Below are 22,311 nucleotides of genomic sequence, written 5' to 3' on the forward strand. Positions count from 1 at the left end.
GATATAGCCCTTGGTTCACTCCAGACCTGACTGCCCTCGACCAGCACAAAAACATCCTGTGGCGAACTGCAATAGCATCGAAGAGCCCCCGCGATACGCAACTGTTCAGGGAAGTCAGGAACCAATACACGCAGTCAGTCAGGAAAGCAAAGGCCAGCTTTTTCAAGCAGAAATTTGCATCCTGTAGCTCTAACTCCAAAAAGTTCTGGGATACTGTAAAGTCCATGGAGAACAAGAGCACCTCCTCCCAGCTGCCCACTGCACTGAGGCTAGGTAACACGGTCACCACCGATAAATCCGTGATAATCGAAGACTTCAACAAGCATTTCTCAATGGCTGGCCATGCCTTCCTCCTGGCGACTCCAACCTTGGCCAACAGCCCCGCCCCCCCCGCTGCTACTCGCCCAATCTCCCCAGCTTCTCCTTTACCCAAATCCAGATAGCAGATGTTCTGAAAGAGCTGGAAAACCTGGACCCATACAAATCAGCTGGGCTTGACAATCTGGACCCCCTATTTCTGAAACTGTCCGCCGCCATTGTCGCACCCCCTATTACCAGCCTGTTCAACCTCTCCTTCGTATCATCTGAGATCCCCAAGGATTGGAAAGCTGCCGCGGTCATCCCCCTCTTCAAAGGGGGAGACACCCTGGACCCAAACTGTTACAGACCTATATCCATCCTGCCCTGCCTATCTAAGGTCTTCGAAAGCCAAGTCAACAAACAGATCACTGACCATCTCGAATCCCACCGTACCTTCTCCGCTGTGCAATCCGGTTTCCGAGCCGGTCACGGGTGCACCTCAGCCACGCTCAAGGTACTAAACGATATCATAACCGCCATCGATAAAAGACATTACTGTGCAGCCGTCTTCATCGACCTGGCCAAGGCTTTCGACTCTGTCAATCACCATATTCTTATCGGCAGACTCAGTAGCCTCGGTTTTTCTAATGACTGCCTTGCCTGGTTCACCAACTACTTTGCAGACAGAGTTCAGTGTGTCAAATCGGAGGGCATGTTGTCCGGTCCTCTGGCAGTCTCTATGGGGGTACCACAGGGTTCAATTCTCGGGCCGACTCTTTTCTCTGTATACATCAATGATGTTGCTCTTGCTGCGGGCGATTCCCTGATCCACCTCTACGCAGACGACACCATTCTATATACTTCCGGCCCTTCCTTGGACACTGTGCTATCTAACCTCCAAACGAGCTTCAATGCCATACAACACTCCTTCCGTGGCCTCCAACTGCTCTTAAACGCTAGTAAAACCAAATGCATGCTTTTCAACCGTTCGCTGCCTGCACCCGCACGCCCGACTAGCATCACCACCCTGGACGGTTCCGACCTAGAATATGTGGACATCTATAAGTACCTAGGTGTCTGGCTAGACTGCAAACTCTCCTTCCAGACTCATATCAAACATCTCCAATCCAAAATCAAATCAAGAATCGGCTTTCTATTCCGCAACAAAGCCTCCTTCACTCACGCCGCCAAACTTACCCTAGTAAAACTGACTATCCTACCGATCCTCGACTTCGGCGATGTCATCTACAAAATAGCTTCCAATACTCTACTCAGCAAACTGGATGCAGTTTATCACAGTGCCATTCGTTTTGTTACTAAAGCACCTTATACGACCCACCACTGCGACCTGTATGCCCTAGTCGGCTGGCCCTCGCTACATGTTCGTCGTCAGACCCACTGGCTCCAGGTCATCTACAAGGCTATGCTAGGTAAAGTGCCGCCTTATCTCAGTTCACTGGTCACGATGGCTACACCCACCCGCAGCACGCGCTCCAGCAGGTGTATCTCACTGATCATCCCTAAAGCCAAAACCTCATTTGGACGCCTTTCCTTCCAGTTCTCTGCTGCCTGCGACTGGAACGAATTGCAAAAATCTCTGAAGTTGGAGACTTTTATCTCCCTCAACAACTTTAAAAATCTGCTATCCGAGCAGCTAACCGATCGCTGCAGCTGTACATAGTCCATCTGTAAACTACCCACCCAATTTACCTACCTCACCCCCCATACTGCTTTTATTTATTTACTTTTCTGCTCTTTTGCACACCAGTATCTCTTCTTGCACATGATCATCTGATGATTTATCACTCCAGTGTTAATCTGCTAAATTGTAATTATTCGATTTATTGCCTACCTCATGCCTTTTGCACACATTGTATATAGATTCTCTTTTTTTTCTACCATGTTATTGACTTGTTTATTGTTTACTCCATGTGTAACTCTGTGTTGTCTGTTCACACTGCTATGCTTTGTCTTGGCCAGGTCGCAGTTGCAAATGAGAACTTGTTCTCAACTAGCCTACCTGGTTAAATAAAGGTGAAATAAAAAATAAAATAAAAATCAGTGGAGGGAACGGATTAAATAATCATTTTTGAGAAATGGATTAGGTATGTGTGCCATTCAGAGGGTGAATGGCAAAGACAAAAAATATTCTAAGTGCATTTGAAAAGGGTATGGTAGTAGGTGCCAGGCGCACCGGTTTGAGTGTGTCAAGAACTGCAACGCTGCTGGGTTTTTCAAATTCAACCGCTTCCCCATGTGTATCAAGAAAGGTCCACCACCCAAAGGACATCCATCCAATTACACAACTGTGGGAAATATTGGAGCCAACATGGACCAGCATCCCTGTGGAACGCTTTCGATACCTTGTAGAGTCTATGCCCCGATGAATTGAGGCTGTTCAGGTCGAAACGGGGTGCAACTCAATAGTAGGATGGTGTTCCTAATGTTTTGTGCACTCAGTATAGCTACGTAGTTCTAGATTGAGTTTGTGCATCTCTTTCACATACAGACCATGTACAGTCGGTCTACTGTTGTATTGATGACAAACAGTACATCCCATCTCATGCATCCCTCCATTTGGCTGTATGTCTGACACCTCAGTGCCCTAAAAGCCTTTTAAAGTCCTCCATGTTTACACAGTCACCAGTTCATGTCTGACAGAGGAGGGAGGGAGGAGTACCAACCAACCATCTCTCAGGTTCTCCCATCCTGTTCCTGTCAGCCATTAGTCTAGCAGCGCTGCATGAAGCTGCAAGACGGTTCTAAAATAACTTCAGGCAGATGGGAATGTGGGACTTATGTATTTATTATGAGCTGGGAAAATGTATCACTCTGACAGCATCGCGATAGGCTGGCAAGCGCTCTGTGGCAGAGCTCTGCTACCCAACCCGAGCCCAACGGGCCCCGACATTATGAATCGGGTTTGAATCAATAACTAGGGTACGGGCAGGGCTCGGGTATCACTATATTGATCACTATCATTTTGAAACAGCCTTTTGCTCGTGCTCTGCTGTGCAGTCAAACTATAGCTTAGTTTAAAGTGCCACTTCTACAGTTTTACCTGACACTGCATGCACACACTTAGTAACTCTAACCCCCTCTTTAAAATGACTGATTCACACTAGTTCTTTAAAGTGCCTCTCTGACACACACATGCATGCATACAGAGACACATACACACAGCAGAGACTATTTAAAAGTTCCTCTCAGCATAATTGTCACGGAGGCATGGTTCTTCTGTCTGCATATTTAATGTGCTGAGATTACAGAGAGGGCCGTGAGCACTAAGCTTCACATTGCTTCTTCGCGGGTTAACAAAAAAGGGATAAACCTTTAAGATTCAGCCACCCACAGAGGTTTTGACATCATCGGCGCTGTTTATACTCCAATGTCGTTTCAGACTTGCTGAGCAATGCACTTTGTCTGAGCCCACAGAGTATAGCCCTGCATGGGCATGAATTTTGCTACCAGCTCTCACAGTCTCACGTCAGAATTAGACATGAATCCATGTTTCTCAAATGTCAAATTTCGAAGTGTTTAAGGTTAAGTTCAGGCCATAACTCCAATTTCTTAATGTTAGGCATTAACTCCAAATGGTTATGGTAAGGGTTAAGGTTTGGATAGATTTAAGACAAAAATAAAAAATAAACTTTCTATCTATCAGGAATCAATGTAAGACCCAAGTGCAGACTGTGTGAAGGATCAATGTTTATTGTAACCACAGGGGGAGGCAAACGACAGGTCACAGCAGGCAGGGGTCGATAATCTAGAGCAGAGGCCAAGGTACAGGATGGCAGGCAGGCTCAGGGTCAGAGACAGGCAGTGGTCAGGCAGGCGGGTACAGGGTCAGGACAGGCAAAGGTCAAAAACCAGGAGGACGAGAAAAAGAGAGACTAGGGAAAACCAGGAGCTGAGACAAAACGCTGGTAGGCTTGAACAAACAAGACGAATTAGCAACAGACAGACAGAAAACACAGGTATAAATACACAGGGGATAATTGTGAAGATGGGCGACACCTGGAGAGGGGTGGAGACAAGCACAAGGACAGGTGAAACAGATCAGGGCGTGACACTATCGCTGGATTCGAACTTGCAACCGCTGTACACTTCTGGCTCGACGTGATGGTTCGTCGGAGGGCATAGCAGGATTTCTTATAAGTGTCTGGGTTTGTGTCCCGCTCCAAACCTGAAGCTCCCTGTCCCCAGCAGGAAAGACCAGGAAAAAGTGTTGGCTTAAGGTACAATTTCCTATTCCTTCCAAGGTCATATTTAGATTTAGAGTTACTGACATGAATAGAAGCATATACAGGCAATCAATCAATACAATTAACTTTACATTAAAGATACCCAGACTAAAACACCAAAAAGCAAACAATGCAGATATAGAAGCACAGTGGCTAGGAAAAACTCCCTAGAAAGGCAGAAACCTAGGAAGAAACCTAAAGAGGAGCCAGGCTCCAAGGGGTGGCCAGTCCTCTTCTGGCTGTGCTGGTGGAAATTATAAAAGAGTACAGCCATTTCGGCTAGATCATTCTTCAAGATGTTTAAATGATCATAGATGACCAGCAGGGTCAAATAATAATTACAGTGGTTATAGAGTGTGCAATACTTCAGCACCTCAGGAGTAAACGCCTGTTGACTTTCCATAGCCAAGCATTTAGAGGTTGATACAGCAGGTCCGGTAGAGAGAGAGAGGGTAAAACAGCAGGTCCGGTAGAGAGAGAGAGAGGGGGGGGGGGGGGGTAAAACAGCAGGTCCGGGACAAGGTAGCACGTCCAGTGAGGTCAGGGTTCCGTAACTGCAGAGACTGGATCAGCAGCACGACCAGGTGGACTGGGGACAGGGGTTGATCTGGCCAGGTATTCCTGAGGCATGGTCCTAGGGCTCAGGTCCTGCATCCTTTATTCAACGTGAGTGTAGACTAATCCCAGAGGTTTTGTAACTTCGCATGATTAAACCTACCTGTCAATCCAGATCTGAATTTTTTATATCGTTTTTACTGTACGCTGTTGATAGTAATTGTTACCAAAGCTAATCACTGAATGTCCTACTACAAGGTTGACACACTTCTGAGTCACAATAACACAGAGACACGCACACACACTACAGATTGCAAGTGCAAATACAATGAGCAACTGGAAAAATGAAGTCTGCGTGGTTGCCCAATACACACACACACACACACACACACACACACACACACACACACACACACACACACACACACACACACACACACACACACACACACACACACACACACACACACACACACACACACACACACACACACACACACACACACACACACACACACACACACACACACAATTTAGGTTAGTGAGTAGTCAAGGCTTTGTCATTAAAATAATATTGTGTCTATCTTTCATATCTATCAACCAGGCACGGCGGGTAACAGGTAACCGTGCCACCACCGAGCTGTTCCAGGCCTGAAGTGGCACGCTGGAACTTCCAGAGGCTTGTGGACCTGAAGCAGTGTGATGTGGTCCAGGTAATTATCACACAAGCGTATATACACAAACACACACACACACTCACTCAATCACTTAAATTGTGCCTCTCTCCTGTAGATCTGATACCCCTATCAACTCAACCACAGCCCTCACAGCTGCTGTCGTCTGCCTCCTGCACCTGCTACACTGACCACGACAGGTGATACAGGTAATTATCACACACATGTATACTCTCCCTCCTTTGAGGCTCTATTCAATCAGGTCTGCTTTAGTCGACGTCTGCATAACGGTTGTTTTGGCGGTCAGAGGTGGGTCTGTGTTAGAGCTGTTCACATGCGGCTCCTGGCATTATACCTTAAGCGGACATTGCCATTAGCTGCACGGAGTCGCATTAACGGAAATCCCATGCAGCCTTGTTTAAAAGTTGAAACACTGGAATGTGAGATGTAATCTACACCTTGATTATAATGATAGAAACCCTCATTATTTAGGTGAATGATCTTTCAATTTGAGCGTCATTATTTGTATATAGCCTACACTTTCTCATACTTAACTTCTAACGGGAGTGGGGCGAATGTGGCTTCATGACAATGATCAAGAGCAGCTGTTGACCGATTTGACAGCTCCTCTGCTGTGGTATTTCATGTACCGGCGGCACCAGTTCCTGCTACACTGACCCGTGAGAGAAGGAACTTTTAAGGATTCCCAGATGGATAGAGGCAATTCAGAATTATATTACATACACAAGCACTCACTCACACCAACAGACGTGCACACACAAACATGTTGTTGAGCTGTCTACTTACTGTGACTTTGTGCATCTCTCTTTCAGATCTGCCATGCTCTCCACCACTGCCCCTGACAGCCTCACCCAGAAGTGCATGCCTGTCAAGACTGACAAAGCAGAGATGGGTGGCTGACAAGGAAAAATAAAACAACATGCACACACTCTCTCTCTCTCTTTCTCTCTCTCTCTCGCTCTCTGTCACACACACACATTATCCCCAATATAAATAAATGGTAATTACTTGTTTATTTTATGCATGCTCCATTTTATTATAGGATTGGAGATATCTAGGGCTACATATCCATTATAAATATCTACATAATTACTCTATTACTCTAAATATCTATCAAATCATAGTGTGATTGATAATATTGTAATACGGTATTGCTTAACGTGTACAGTTTGAGGAAATTATGTGTGAATTTTTCCTGAGTTTAAAAACATGCCCCCATCTCACTCTCTCTCTTTCGCACGCACGCACGCACGCACGCACACACACACACACACTAGACCCAATGTAAATAAATGATAATAAATTTGTTTATTTTATGTATGCTCCATTTTATTTGAAGATTGTGTGCAATAAAGTACATTCACATTTAAAGCCAAGTCTTTGTTTTATTGGATATTTCTCTGATTAAAATGTGTGACCAAAAGGAAGTCGGCAGACCTGTAACCCTCTGGGAGTGTGTGCAGTTTTTGTCATCTGGAGCTGAAACAGGGCCCCAACAGCCTTCACATACAGTATGTACAGGGTTCCCAGGAGTGGAAGGCAAAAACGCATTTTTTTTATGTATCAAGGCCGTTCCCTGGCTACCCATCCACATTGATTCGGCCAAACTGATGTTTGTTCTCCACAATGAATGTATGTAGCGATCGATAGAGCAGCAGAATTACATTCAGGGTGAGTGGTCAGGGAACCAAGGCCAAAGAATGGAGAGAGAGATGACCTGGAGGGAGTTCCAGACCTCAGCTTTTTATGAAGCCGAAAAGCAGAGATGGGTGGCTGACAAGGAAAAAATAAAACACAACATGCACACACTCTCCTTCTCTCTCGCTCTATATTGATATATATATATATATATTGATATATATATATTGTACCTTTATTTAACTAGGCAAGTCAGTTAAGAACAAATTGTTATTTACAATGATATAAGGAAATCAGTCAATTGAAATAAATTAATTAGGCACTAATCTATGGATTTGACATGACTGGAAATACAGATATGCATCTGTTGGTCACAGATACCTTTAAATAAAAGTAGGGGTGTGAATCATAAAACCAGTCAGTGTCTGGTGTGACCAACATTTGCCAATGACACACTCTTTCCCTTAGAGTTGATCAGGCTGTTGATTGTGGCCTGTGGAAGGTTTCCCCACGCCTCTTCAATGGCTGCGTGAAGTTGCTGGATATTAGCAGGAACTGGAACATTGTAGCACACATCAATCCAGAGCATCCCAAACATGCTCAGTTGGTGACATGTCTAGTGATTATGCAGGCCATGGAAGAACTGGGAAATGTTCAGCTTCCAGGAATTCTATACAGATCCTTTTGACATGGGGCTGTGCATTATAATGCTGAAACATGAGGTGATGGTGACGGATTAGTGGCACGACAATGGGTCTCAAGATCTCATCACGGTATCTCTGTGCATTCAAATTGCCATCAATAAAATGCAATTGTGTTCATTGTCCGTAGCTTATGCCTGCCCATACCATAACTCCACCGCCAACATGGGGCACTCTGTTCCCTACATTTACATCAGCAAACCGCTCACCCACACGACGGCGGGATTCATCCGTGAAAAGGCCATCGAAGGTGAGCATTTGCCCACTGAAGTCGGTTACGACGCCGAACTGCAGTCAGATCAAGACCCTGGTGAGGATGACGAGCAAGCAGACGAGCTTCCCTGAGATGGTTTCTGTTTGAGCAGAAATTCTTTGTTTGTGCACACCCACAGTTTCATCAGCTGTCTGGGTGGCTGGTCTCAGATGATCCAGCAGGTGAAAAAGCTGGATGTGGATGTCCTGGGCTGGCGTGGTTATAAGGGGTCTGCGATTATGAGGCCGGTTGAAAGTACTGCCAAATTCTCAAAAATGACATTGGAGGCGGCTTATTGTAGAGAAATTAACATTAAATTCTCTGGAAACAGCTCTGGTGGACATTCCTGCATTCAGCATACCAATTGCAGGCTCCCTCAAAACTTGAGACATCTGTGGCATTGTGTCGTGTGACAAAACTGCACATTTTAGAGTGGCCTTTCAATCTCCCCAGCACAAGGTGCATCTGTGTAATAATCATGCTGTTTAATCAGCTTCTTGATATGCCACACCTGTCAGGTGGATGGATTATCTTGGCAAAGGAGAAATGCTCACTAACAGGGATGTAAACAAATGTGTGTGTATGGAACATTTTAGGGGTCTTTTAGTTCAGCTCATGAAACATAAGACCAACACCTTACATGTTGCGTTTATATTTTTGTGCAGTGTATTTGACGAGGTTGAAGGACTTCTGACACCATTTTATGATCTTAGTCAGATACTGTATGTCATTGAAATGTGTGCACGTGTTTCAGTGACAGCTACCCAATGTATTGTTGTGAGAAACATAATTGTCTGTGTGAAACATATCCTCTACCTACTCAATGTGTCTCTAACGAAGACTCCTTGTAGTTGTGCCAATGGACACCCAAGCATTGTATAGCCTGTAAGAACCGTTCTCCTACGTCAACCAATCAGCGTCTGACCCATCCTGACTAACCTTGTCACCATGCCAAGTCCATGAACCTTAAGCCAAATAATGGATGAAGTTTCACACCCAGACATTCTAACATCAGGGCCTGTGGCTGGACCTCTCTCCTTCTCAAGGCCTGCCTGTGAGCCCCACGGCGGAGCTCCAGCGAGGGGCCTCTATTGTGTATTTGTGTAGGAGGTATTAGTAGCAGAGTAAGTGTGTGCTGGTGAGGGAGACTTCATCCCCAGGACCTGGATGAGAATGAGATGCATTTCTAAGGGGTATTTTGAAAGGACCGGGGACTGGGGGCCCATGAGCTTGGTCTTGGGGGTATTTTGTTTCAAGGTCACTAGACCACAGGAATTGTTTCAGTGTGACACCATGTGAGTGATGGACTGTGGCCAAGTCATAACGTATCACCAACATGGGTTTATGTTCACACTTCCGGCGCCGAAAAGAGATGGCCGCCTCGCTTCGCGTTCCTTGGAAAATATGCAGTATTTTGTTTTTTTATGTGTTATTTCTTACATCGGTACCCCAGGTAATCTTAGGTTTCATTACATACAGTCGGGAGGAACTACTGAATATACGATTAACTTCAACTCATCATCGTTCCTACCAGGAATATGACTTTCCCGAAACGGATCCAGTGTTTTGCCTTCCACCCAATACAATGGATCTGATCCCAGCCGGCGACCCTGTGCGACGCCGTAAAAGGGGCAAACGAGGCGGTCTCGTGGTCAGGCTTCGGAGACGGGCACATCGCGCTCCACTCCCTAGCATACTACTCGCCAATGTCCAGTCTCTTGACAATAAGGTTGATGAAATCCGAGCACGGGTAGCATTCCAGAGAGACATCAGGGATTGCAACGTGCTCTGCTTCACGGAAACATGGCTAACTCAAGAGACGCTAACGGAGTCGGTGCAGCCAGCTGGTTTCTTCATGCATCGCGCCGACAGAAACAAACATCTTTCTGGTAAGAAGAGGGGCGGGGGGGTATGCCTTATGATTAACGAGACGTGGTGTGATCATCATAACAACACACAGGAACTCAAGTCATTCTGTTCACCTGATCTAGAACTCCTCACAATCAAATGTCGACCGCATTATCTACCAAGGGAATTCTCTTCAATCATAATCACAGCCGTATATATTCCCCCCCAAGCAGACACATCGATGGCCCTGAACGAACTTTATCTGACTCTTTGTAAACTGGAAACCACACACCCTGAGGCTGCATTCATCGTAGCTGGGGATTTTAACAAGGCTAATCTAAAAACAAAACTCCCTAAATTCTATCAGCATATCGATTGTGCTACCAGGGCTGGAAAAACCCTAGATCATTGTTATACTAATTTCCGCGACGCATATAAGGCCCTCCCCCACCCCCCGTTCGAAAAAGCTGACCACGACTCCATTTTGTTGATTCCAGCCTACAAACAGAAACTAAAACAACAAGCTCCCGCGCTCAGGTCTGTTCAACGCTGGTCCGACCAATCTGAATCCACGCTTCAAGACTGCTTCGATCACGCGGATTGGAATATGTTCCGCATTGCGTCCAACAACAATATTGACGAATATGCTGATTCGGTGAGCGAGTTCATTAGGAAGTGCATTGACGATGTCGTACCCACAGCAACGATTAAAACATTCCCAAACCAGAAACCGTGGATTGACGGCAGCATTCGCGTGAAACTGAAAGCGCGAACCACTGCTTTTAACCAGGGCAAGGTGACCGGAAGCATGACCGAATACAAACAGTGTAGCTATTCTCTCCGCAAGGCAATCAAACAGGCTAAGTCCCAGTACAGAGACAAAATCGAGTCGCAATTCAACAGCTCAGACACAAGAGGTATGTGGCAGGGTCTACAGTCAATCACGGATTACAAAAAGAAAACCAGCCCCGTCGCGGACCAGGATGTCTTGCTCCCAGACAGGCTAAACAACTTTTTTGCCCGCTTTGAGGACAATACAGTGCCACTGACACGGCCCCCTACCAAAACCTGCGGGCTCTCCTTCACTGCAGCCGAGGTGAGTAAAACATTTAAACGTGTTAACCCTCGCAAGGCTGCAGGCCCAGACGGCATTCCCAGCCGCGTCCTCAGAGCATGCGCAGACCAGCTGGCTGGTGTGTTTACGGACATATTCAATCAATCCTTATCCCAGTCTGCTGTTCCCACATGCTTCAAGAGGGCCACCATTGTTCCTGTTCCCAAGAAAGCTAAGGTAACTGAGCTAAACGACTACCGCCCCGTAGCACTCACTTCCGTCATCATGAAGTGCTTTGAGAGACTAGTCAAGGACCATATCACCTCCACCCTACCGGACACCCTAGACCCACTCCAATTTGCTTACCGACCCAATAGGTCCACAGACGACGCAATCGCAACCACACTGCACACTGCCCTAACCCATCTGGACAAGAGGAATACCCATGTGAGAATGCTGTTCATCGATTACAGCTCAGCATTTAACACCATAGTACCCTCCAAACTCGTCATCAAGCTCGAGACCCTGGGTCTCGACCCCGCCCTGTGCAACTGGGTCCTGGACTTCCTGACGGGCCGCCCCCAGGTGGTGAGGGTAGGTAACAACATCTCCACCCCGCTGATCCTCAACACTGGGGCCCCACAAGGGTGCGTTCTGAGCCCTCTCCTGTACTCCCTGTTCACCCACGACTGCGTGGCCATGCACGCCTCCAACTCAATCATCAAGTTTGCGGATGACACTACAGTGGTAGGCTTGATTACCAACAACGACGAGACGGCCTACAGGGAGGAGGTGAGGGCCCTCGGAGTGTGGTGTCAGGAAAATAACCTCACACTCAACGTCAACAAAACAAAGGAGATGATTGTGGACTTCAGGAAACAGCAGAGGGAGCACCCCCCTATCCACATCGACGGGTCAGTAGTGGAGAAGGTGGAAAGTTTTAAGTTCCTCGGTGTACACATCACGGACAAACTGAATTGGTCCACCCACACAGACAGCGTTGTGAAGAAGGCGCAGCAGCGCCTCTTCAACCTCAGGAGGCTGAAGAAATTCGGCTTGTCACCAAAAGCACTCACAAACTTCTACAGATGCACAATCGAGAGCATCCTGTCGGGCTGTATCACCGCCTGGTACGGCAACTGCTCCGCCCACAACCGTAAGGCTCTCCAGAGGGTAGTGAGGTCTGCAGAACGCACCACCGGGGGCAAACTACCTGCCCTCCAGGACACCTACACCACCCGATGTCACAGGAAGGCCATAAAGATCATCAAGGACAACAACCACCCAAGCCACTGCCTGTTCACCCCGCTTTCATCCAGAAGGCGAGGTCAGTACAGGTGCATCAAAGCCGGGACCGAGAGACTGAAAAACAGCTTCTATCTCAAGGCCATCAGACTGTTAAACAGCCACCACTAACATTTAGCGGCCGCTGCCAACATACTGACTCAACTCCAGCCACTTTAAAAATGGGAATTGATGGAAATTATGTAAAAATGTACCACTAGCCACTTTAAACAATGCCACTTAATATAATGTTTACATACCCTACATTACCCATCTCATATGTATATACTGTACTCTATATCATCTACTGCATCTTGCCATCTTTATGTAATACATGTACCACTAGCCACTTTAAACTATGCCACTTTATGTTTACATACCCTACAGTACTCATCTCATATGTATATACCGTACTCTATACCATCTACTGCATCTTGCCATGCCGTTCTGTACCACCACTCATTCATATATCTTTATGTACATATTCTTTATCCCTTTACACTTGTGTGTGTGTATAAGGTAGTAGTTGTGGAATTGTTAGGTTAGATTACTTGTTGGTTATTACTGCATTGTCGGAACTAGAAGCACAAGCATTTCGCTACACTCGCATTAACATCTGCTAACCATGTGTATGTGACTAATAAAATTTGATTTGATTTGATGTTTGGAGGGCTTCCTGCTTGATAGCCATGTTGCTCATTACTATGCTGAGCCCTCCTATAGGTCAGTGTGCCTAGCCAGTTGGGGTCTCATGACGTTAATGACTCATTTATAAGCGTACTATACAGCATGTCATCCATTAAAGCCAAAAAGACTTACTTCAACAAATCTAATTTTAAACATGTACTCTGAAAGAAAATGATCATATGTATCTCCTTGGAAATGTTGATCTCTCTATGATGATGTTCATATGTCCCATGTCTACAGTATAACTGTAGAAAAAGAGAACGACAGATAACTGTATAAATGTTCCGGTAAAGAAGTGCTGACTCATGTCAACACGAATACAATAGTCAAGGACGATTGCAAAACGTATCTCCCTGTATGAACGTTTCTTAAATAACGCGATGACATGTCTTCTGTCAAAATGATTTCATCTCAGGTTTGGTTTGCGTTTAAACACGCACTCCTGCTATTTTTTTGTGTGTGACTTTTCCTGTTGAAAAACAATATCCCAAGTATAAATACAGAAATGTACACACACTTAAGAGGGTAAAAAAATATATGTTTTTCAAGAGTTGGCTATTCAAGTTGGTCTGATGGGTTTACTCTGATGTCATCGGGCCTCCCCCCTTGCTTGAGGAACAATAGAGGACAAAAGAGGAATGCCCACCCCCCAACTTGTGCCATTCCATGTCATACCTAGACCACATATTGAGATGTGCCTTTTGTTAAGTAAAGTGCATCTTTAAAGAGACCTGCAATGCCTAGCCATAAATGATATGCGTTGCGTAAGAGCTAGGTGAAACAATCACTGCTCAATATAGTGTGTGCAATCACTTCCCTACACACCTCCCTTCCCAACACCCTCCCCCCTTTGTCTGTCAGAAGGACTCTGCATGTCCAAGTTGGGAATTGCCCTCCACTTTGCAGTCTTTGGCAGATGGCTTACCAAACTAGGCATGTCCGGTGTCAGAGCCCCTGTTCTGGTGAATCACTCCTACCGCCTGGCTGCCTGCACAGGGTCTAGCGTCTGTCGGTAGAGGGGGTCCATAACCACCCATGTCCTCCTGTCCCTGTCACTCTATTAGACCCTGCAGCAGCTGCCCCAGAGGAGTACCCCCACCAACACCTCCCCCACAGCAGCCACACACACAAAGACAGAGAGAGACAGACACCACCACCACTCTGATCCTCAGCCACAGTTGAGAGCAGCGGGACACTGAAGGAAGCAAACAACAGGAAGACAGGTGATCATTGCTAGCGTCTGTGCTAGTGTCTGTTTATTTCCACACAAACACAATCAAGAACCCCCACATAGGCCTATAAAGGACCACACACTTTGGTTTGACCATGCGCTTGCAAAGGTCCACAAACAGAGACGCAGTCAGAGTTGCACAAATAATTCAGGTCTTCTTTGAAATAGCCTGTGGGCCAGTGAAGACTAGTTATTGTTAAAAATCCTCTCTCAAACCAGCACCTCTACCTCACGGCAGTACGCCGCCACAGAGGCCCTGCAGCAGCGGTCCTGAGACCCCCTCCAGTCTAGCATTCACCAGCTCCACAACCTCCGCCTGGTTACTGGCAGCAGCCCAACGCCTGGCCTGCACCTTATAAATAAATGATCTGGGTTCACAAAAGGACTGATCTACATTTTTAAAAAAGTATGGTCCACAGATCTAATTGAATACCACAGCCTCAAACGGCTTGGGTGCCACGGTTGCCGGTACAGCCCCCAGCCAGTTCAGCCGCCACGCAGACTCCAACATGTCCATTGGTCACCAGCTCCACAGAAGGTTCCTCAGCCAGTGCCATCCCCAGCTCCTCAGTACACAAGATCGCCATCAGGACTCCAGCAATCCAGCCAACAATGCAGCACTCTGAGCTCTAGCCAACCGTGCCGCCCCCGGCGCACCGGTCCACCCAGCAGACGCCTAAGTTGGAGACAGTGCTGACCCCAGCAACGATGCCACGACGGGCATCACTTCCCAACCAGTCCTCAACAGCTCCCGTTGCCAGCCTTCGAGCCAGCAGTTGCCAGAACTGCACCCAGCCATGACGCCCAAACCGACGACAGAGGTGCAGCCAGACCACTGACTGCCAGCGTTTGAGCCTGCCCCACAACGGCTACCGAGGCCCAAGTCGTTCCAGCAGCCTGCAGAGCTCCACTCCACACCCCAGCCGGTGCCAACTCAAGCAGCACCTGAGTCAGTCGAGCCGTTGCCAGTGCTGCAGCCTAATCAACCTGCAGGACCAGATCTGTAGCTGCTGGTACCCGAGCCAGCACCTTAAAGACACTCCAGCAGACTCTTGCTAGTGTCTCTGCTGGACCAGCCATCCCCAGACTCAACTCCAGTGCTGGTCCCTACACTATCCTCTGCTCTCGCAGACCTGCTTGGCCTGTATCTGACATCGAAGCTGACTCTACAGTCGGAGTCGCAGGTGGCGTCCAATCCAGCACCTAAGCCCTCACTATCTCTCCTGGACCTGCCAGCATCAGAGCGGACTGCAGTTCTGGTCCCAATGTCCACTGCAGTCCTGGAAGACCAGTCCAGCACTGACCTGGGCCCATCGCCAGACCCAATCCTAGGTCAAATGTCCGGCCCTGTCCTGGACCAACCAGCTGACTCAGCTCCAGTCTTGGGTCCGCCTCCCACTCCTGTTCTGGGCCCAACACCATTGCCTGATTCAGTGCCAGCCTTGGATCCACCGCCTGGACCAGATTTGGGTCTGCATCTGGACCTGGCTGACCATGCAGGCTCGATGGGAGAGCCACCACCTAACCAGCGCTCACTACCTGTTCCAGCCGAGGACGCCAGGCCTGCCCCTGTGGGATGGCCTCCTCCATCAACTTGGACACCTCCAGCAGCACGGGCATGGACCCCCATGACTCCTGCTGGACAGACCAGCCTCACAGACACTGTGAGCACCTGGTCCCTCACTGCCAGCTCCATCCACGCCACTGAACGGGTGGCGACATGAGGCGGTGGGACTTCCGCCTCCTTTGGTGCCCTACAACCACCACTGGACTTCACAGGGCGGCTACAGAGGACACACCAAGCCGCGTCCTCACAAGAGGGTTTTAGGTAAAAATGTACTTCGTACATTTTGGGGCGGCTGTTGAAAACCCTCACTCAAACCCTCTCTCTGGCCCTGGGACACAGAGACACAAACTTTCCAGCCCAGCAGAGGCTACCATTCCCCGGCTTCACACCTCTGGCCCTTGGAAACTCCGTTGCTAGGGGCAACTCTCTCCTGACTTGTGTCATGTGACCTGGTCAGCCAATTAATGGCCTAGCCTGGGAGCAGCAGAACCCCACTCTGCCGCTCAAATCTTCAGTTGTTTCCAGGAGGAGGGCAGGTTGAGACAACCTCTGTACACTCCTGCCTCCACATCAACTCACATTTGAACATTTCCACGTGGACAATCATTCTTCTGGACTCCCTGACTTTAGTGCCTTTGATCATAAACCACTATCACTATTCACTCCCCTCAGTTGTCTCCCTGTTTGCTGGGCGTGTGCCTGTCTTGAGTGTGGCAATAAACGTGTGTTCTGTACACCTGTCTCTTAATGGTCATTTCCGTCCTCTTACCGGGACACTGGGACAGTTGCACCTATATCTAAACCCACATCTCTATCGGAGTCCACCACCAGTAGGTGGTGCTCTTTTTCAGTTATTTTTCTCATATTACCTCAATCGTGAAAGATCATTCTTCAGGAGGAAATGCACCCGTTATGTGTCTGTAAGGCTTGAGGGGTGTGTCTCAGTAAAATAAAGGTAAGGAGAGAGCGAGAGCGAGAGCGAGAGCGAGAGCGAGAGCGAGAGCGAGAGCGATGGCTTCACCTAGTCGTGTTCTGCTAGGTGCAAACCAAACCTATGTATGCAGACCATAGGAGGCTGCTGAGGGGAGAACGGCTCATTATAATGGCTGGAATGGAGTGTGAATGAAGTGGTATCAAACACATGGAAACCGTGTGTTTGTTGTGTTCAATAGCATTCCATTTATTCCGTTCCAGCCATTACTATGAGACTGTCCTCCCCAATTAAGGTGCCATCGGCCGCCTGTGATGCGGACGCTCTTCTCTGGTATGACCCCTCCTCCCCGCCAACGTAGAGATAAGATTATAGATCTGGCACCGTCATGCCATTCTATACTGCTCCCTGACATGCCTGGCTCAGGGCCAGAGAGGACTTTATACTGAGAATACATAGGAATAAGAGGGATATAGTAGCCTTTACACCGTTTCAACAAGCAGTCACCAACCAATCATGTTCGACTAGAGAAGGCAATAGTCCAACTAGGCATTTACACATATTTGGTATACAATTTTAAAGGTCTACAATTTTATAATTTGGAAATAATTTCACAATTCAAAAGGTCATTTGGTTGCTTTAAAAGCAAATGTTTTTATTCACTGTGGAATACACCTGTTGTGTCCCTTGAGTCCAAATTCAGGGCTTTGAAGATAGACAAAATTCTGCAATGCATGACTTCAATTCTCTCCATTCACTAAAACATCTCACTAAAAAAGGAAACAAACATGGTTGGTTACTTTGCGTATCCTGTTATGGGACTAAATGCTTTCACCCTGAACAATAACAAACTCCGGCTAAAATGCCCCATAAATATTGCATTTTGGTGCAGGCGAAAAGAGAATATCAATTATTCATATCTATGTGCTTATTTTACGCATCTTTGGCTATTGTGGGACCTCTCTGAACCTAACAACCCAACAAGCCCACGTTCACAGCCAGAACAGTTTGATGAAATCCTCAGACTTGCTGTGTGGATTTAGAATACTGCAGGACGCAAAGAACTCTGAGGAAAACCGTAGGATCAAACTGTATCTAAATCAGGTAGCTGAAGGTAACGAAATCTGCTTAGAAGTGCAACCTACGCTTCTTGTATCGACCAAAAAGCTACATTCTCAATGGCAGACAGGTCACAAGTAGAGAAACTACTGTCTTTCTAACTTGTTTTCAACCAGCAAAGGATAAGCAGGCTATATTTCAGCAGCAGACATTCGGAAACTCATGCAGTGCTGATTAAGCAGCTAAGCTAAAGCCAAAACATTCTATAGGGGAGGTGATGTGATTATATAGTAGCCTGATCCCAGATCTGTTGATTCTGTTTGCCATAACAACGACCATGGGAGTTGGCTATACAGCACAAACAGATCTGGGACCAGGCTAGTGAGATATGTCCTCCAAAGCTAAGCAGAACATGGACAGTAAGACTGCATGGTAAGATTGCCAAAAGCAACATTGAAACGTTGGGGAACTGAACACAGATAGTGAAGGTCTAAAGTTTCCTAAACGCCAGCTCGGTTTACTCAACCCAGGCGTTGGGTGGAATTAAATTGACATTGATGGAATCCTTAATGATGGCGGAAGATCAATCTCAGCTGTTTAATATGCGCGGAGACAACAGCAGAAGGCTTGCGGGAGAGGTTAGAAGCCAAGCGATGAGATCAATCGTTCCTCTTCCTCCCTAAGGATTCCCAAAGGATTGAACCCCCCCCCCCCAAAAAAAAAACCATGACGATACAGTTAAAAGTATTCTTTATTAGCAACGCACTGACGTTTTTCAGGATGTGCGTATGACCACACACTTTTCTATAACTGTATCGCTCTAAATAAAAATACCCTTCAAATTGTATTAACAGTAACGCTAGCTGTGTTTTGGTTCTTTACACCTGAAATACAGTATCAGCAGAATGCTTCTGATTGGTGAGTATAAATAAATGTCCAAATGAAGCTTCAGTGAAAGGCTAATGGGATGTTGGAGGGTCAAAGAAAGGAGGGGACTGACGGACAAGACCGCAGACAGGAGGGAATGATAAGAAGCAGCAACATACCGTTAGTAGAGAATATTCATGCTGCATATAGGTCATGTTTGTTGAGTATTACGATTAACAGTATTTACAGTACGTCTAAACAAACGTAAACATTGGTCAGTTCACCATTCCAACACTAAACAAATCTAGATACCATCTGTCATAGCAGCAGCACAAAACGTATTCAAAATGTGTTTATATATATATATAATACATTATAAGAGTCGTGGGTGGTGAGGTCAAGACAAACAAACGCTTACCCACTGTTCAGGTATAGGCTTAGCTAATATATGGCTTTTTTAGGCAACAAAGGAACAACTACACTTGTGCATAATTAACGCTTTATGAATATGGATATGCCTAAGTTAATACCGAAGGTTAATACATTCATTTATGCAGATCCCCTACAGAATGCAAAGCAGCGCAGGATATGAGGCTTGCTTCCAGAACTACTTTTTTTCAAGTGTATTCTAACACGACTAATATGCCGATGTCATATTGTTCACAAAACGTGGGTTTCAAACTGTAGTTTACACTTGCAGACTATGGTGTCTACTGTTGAATCCTGCTCAACATGTATAATAAACCAAGAACCCAGTAATCAAAGTAAAGAACCCAGTAATCAAAGTAAAGATTTAGAACAAATTGATGTGTGGAAATGTTGAATTGGAGCCGGAGAAGTTACAGATATATGAAAAAATGTACATAGCATTAAGAGATTAAAACCAAGCGTACAGTATGAAAGATTCAAAAAGTTAGCACATAGGAAAGGATTAAGAAACATAAAAAATTAAAGCCTCACTTCATAGAGTAATAGGCTCATTCGGAATGATATCTTATTTTAAAGAAATTAAGTTTAATGCTGATTCGGTTTAAGAAGTTCACCCAAGAGAATTATAAGAAATTACTAGAACCACTAGGGACGTACAGTAGATTACTGTAAATTAGTAGCCTCTGCATGCCCATACTTATAATTCCATCAGTACAATGAAAGCTATGAGCTTGAAATGTACTGTAACTTTTAAGTTTTTCAACTTGTGCACTAAAGATTTTGCCTTTCAAAATCAATTTTAGAAATGGACACTTCACAGGCTAGTTGTTTTGCCACCAAAATACAGTGAAACAAGCTAATCACAAATCTGACTTTTTGTCATGTTAAGCATCGCAAAGTTATAAACATCCCAGTTATTTCTAACCTCGACCCCCCTCTTCCCAACCCCCAACCATTTGCCCCAGGCCAGAAGACCTGAGCCAGCTGACAGATGCTCAGACAGAGAATGCGGGTGGGATTATGGGTAAAGCAGAAGTGGTTGTCTGTTACATCATCTAGTCACATGACTTCCCCCAGTGTCAGAGGATAGGAAGAGGTCAATCTTGCTGCGATAGCCACGGTACCAAAAACCCATTTACACCTACAAAAAAAGACATATACGTCCAGGGAATCAGGATAAACATACACGGCACAAATGCATAACTCGATGCTGCAGTGATGTGTTTCTTATAGTGAAATAACACTGTAAGAGTGAGAATGTAACGTGTGAGGAAGGGAGAGTCTTGTGCCAGCCAGACTATAATCCCTAGTGACCATGGCCTTGCTCTAACTATTCCATTCTGGGCATTGGACAGCTGATTTCACCATAGGAAGTCACAGCACTGATCATTTTTAAGTTAATAACCTCTCCGTCAGCATCGTTTGCATATCTGGTGTGTGAGTGTGTTTGTATTGTATGTAGGACAGAGGTAGTAGGGTGAAGTTGCCCCTAGATGCTGAGCCTGGGTCAGTTTTGCATTTCCCCACTAAATGGAGAAGGTTGGGAATGGGGGACAGAAAGCTGATCCTAGATCTGTAAGCCTTCCTAGGGGGAACTTCACCCCCAGAGCTATATATGTATATGTTAAGGTGGGTTGAATGACTAGGGAACTGATCAGAGTTCCGGTGATCACTTGGAGAGAAGTGAAGCTTTCCTGCCCACTCAAACACCCAACACTAAAGTACCCCATGGCTAAATATTCAAATGTATATATAAGACTCATCCCAAGGTAACATAAAGATGGCAAATGATGTGCTTCAACTGTTGGAGGAATGGGGAGTGAGTGCAATTATGACTTATGAAATGTGTCTCATTAATCATTTCCTATCTATGTCAATTGAATGTCACAAGCAGATCATAAATTGTCCGCTTTCAGGTCTTACTAATTCCATATTCCTTTATATATGGCATATCGATAAAAGCCAATGAATTTCATCCATCTCTAAGGTCTCCCTGGGACATTCAACGGCTCATATTGAAGCATATTGAACTCATTCCTATTATGGAAATGACATGTGTGAACGTCAGTGCAGGATGCTGAGGGGAGGACGGCTCCTAATAATGGATGGAATGGAGTAAATGGAATGGCATCAAGCACATGGTTTTCATGTGCTTCATCCAGGCTGTATCACAACCACCAGTGATTGGGAGTCCCATAAGGCGGCGCACAATTGGCCCAGCGTCGTCCATGTCTGGCCGGTGTAGGCCGTCATTTTAAATAAGAATTTGTTCTTAACTCACTTGCCTAGTTAAATAAAGGTTCCATTTAAAAAAATGTACTAAATAAAAATGAATCTGTTTGATACCATTCCATTCCATTCACTCCATTCCAGCCATTATACTCCATTCCAACCATTATTAGGAGCTGTTCTCCCCTCAGCAGCCTCCACTGGTGAACATATGTCCTACATGAAGAGGAATCACTAACTCATAGGCTAAACTGGATGGATGACGCAAGCCCTAACCGTGCTTTCCTTATCACACCTATGAGTCACAGACAGTGACACATACACACACACACACACACACACACACACACACACACACACACACACACACACACACACACACACACACACACACACACACACACACACACACACACACACACACACACACACACACACACACACACACACACACACACTAGTAGGGATGGAGTCATATACTGAACATTAAAGTCATAACATTAAAGTCATCATTCATAATAAAGAGCATTGCTAAGAGCTAAAATAAGATGGGTTGATTCACATATATTTTTTAACCCTCACATAACCCATCCCTGAAAATATAGGTCTAAACCTAAATCCAAGGCATGGTCAATTCTATAAGAGGGAACAACGCGTGTGCTAATGAAACCTAAGGCCATAAAATAACATTATTCTTTGTGTCTACTCACTTTGACGCGTTAGAAATAGAGGGAATACC

The sequence above is a fragment of the Salvelinus fontinalis genome, chromosome 20 (assembly GCF_029448725.1).
Source record: "Salvelinus fontinalis isolate EN_2023a chromosome 20, ASM2944872v1, whole genome shotgun sequence".
In the NCBI taxonomy this organism is placed as follows: Eukaryota; Metazoa; Chordata; class Actinopteri; order Salmoniformes; family Salmonidae; genus Salvelinus; species Salvelinus fontinalis.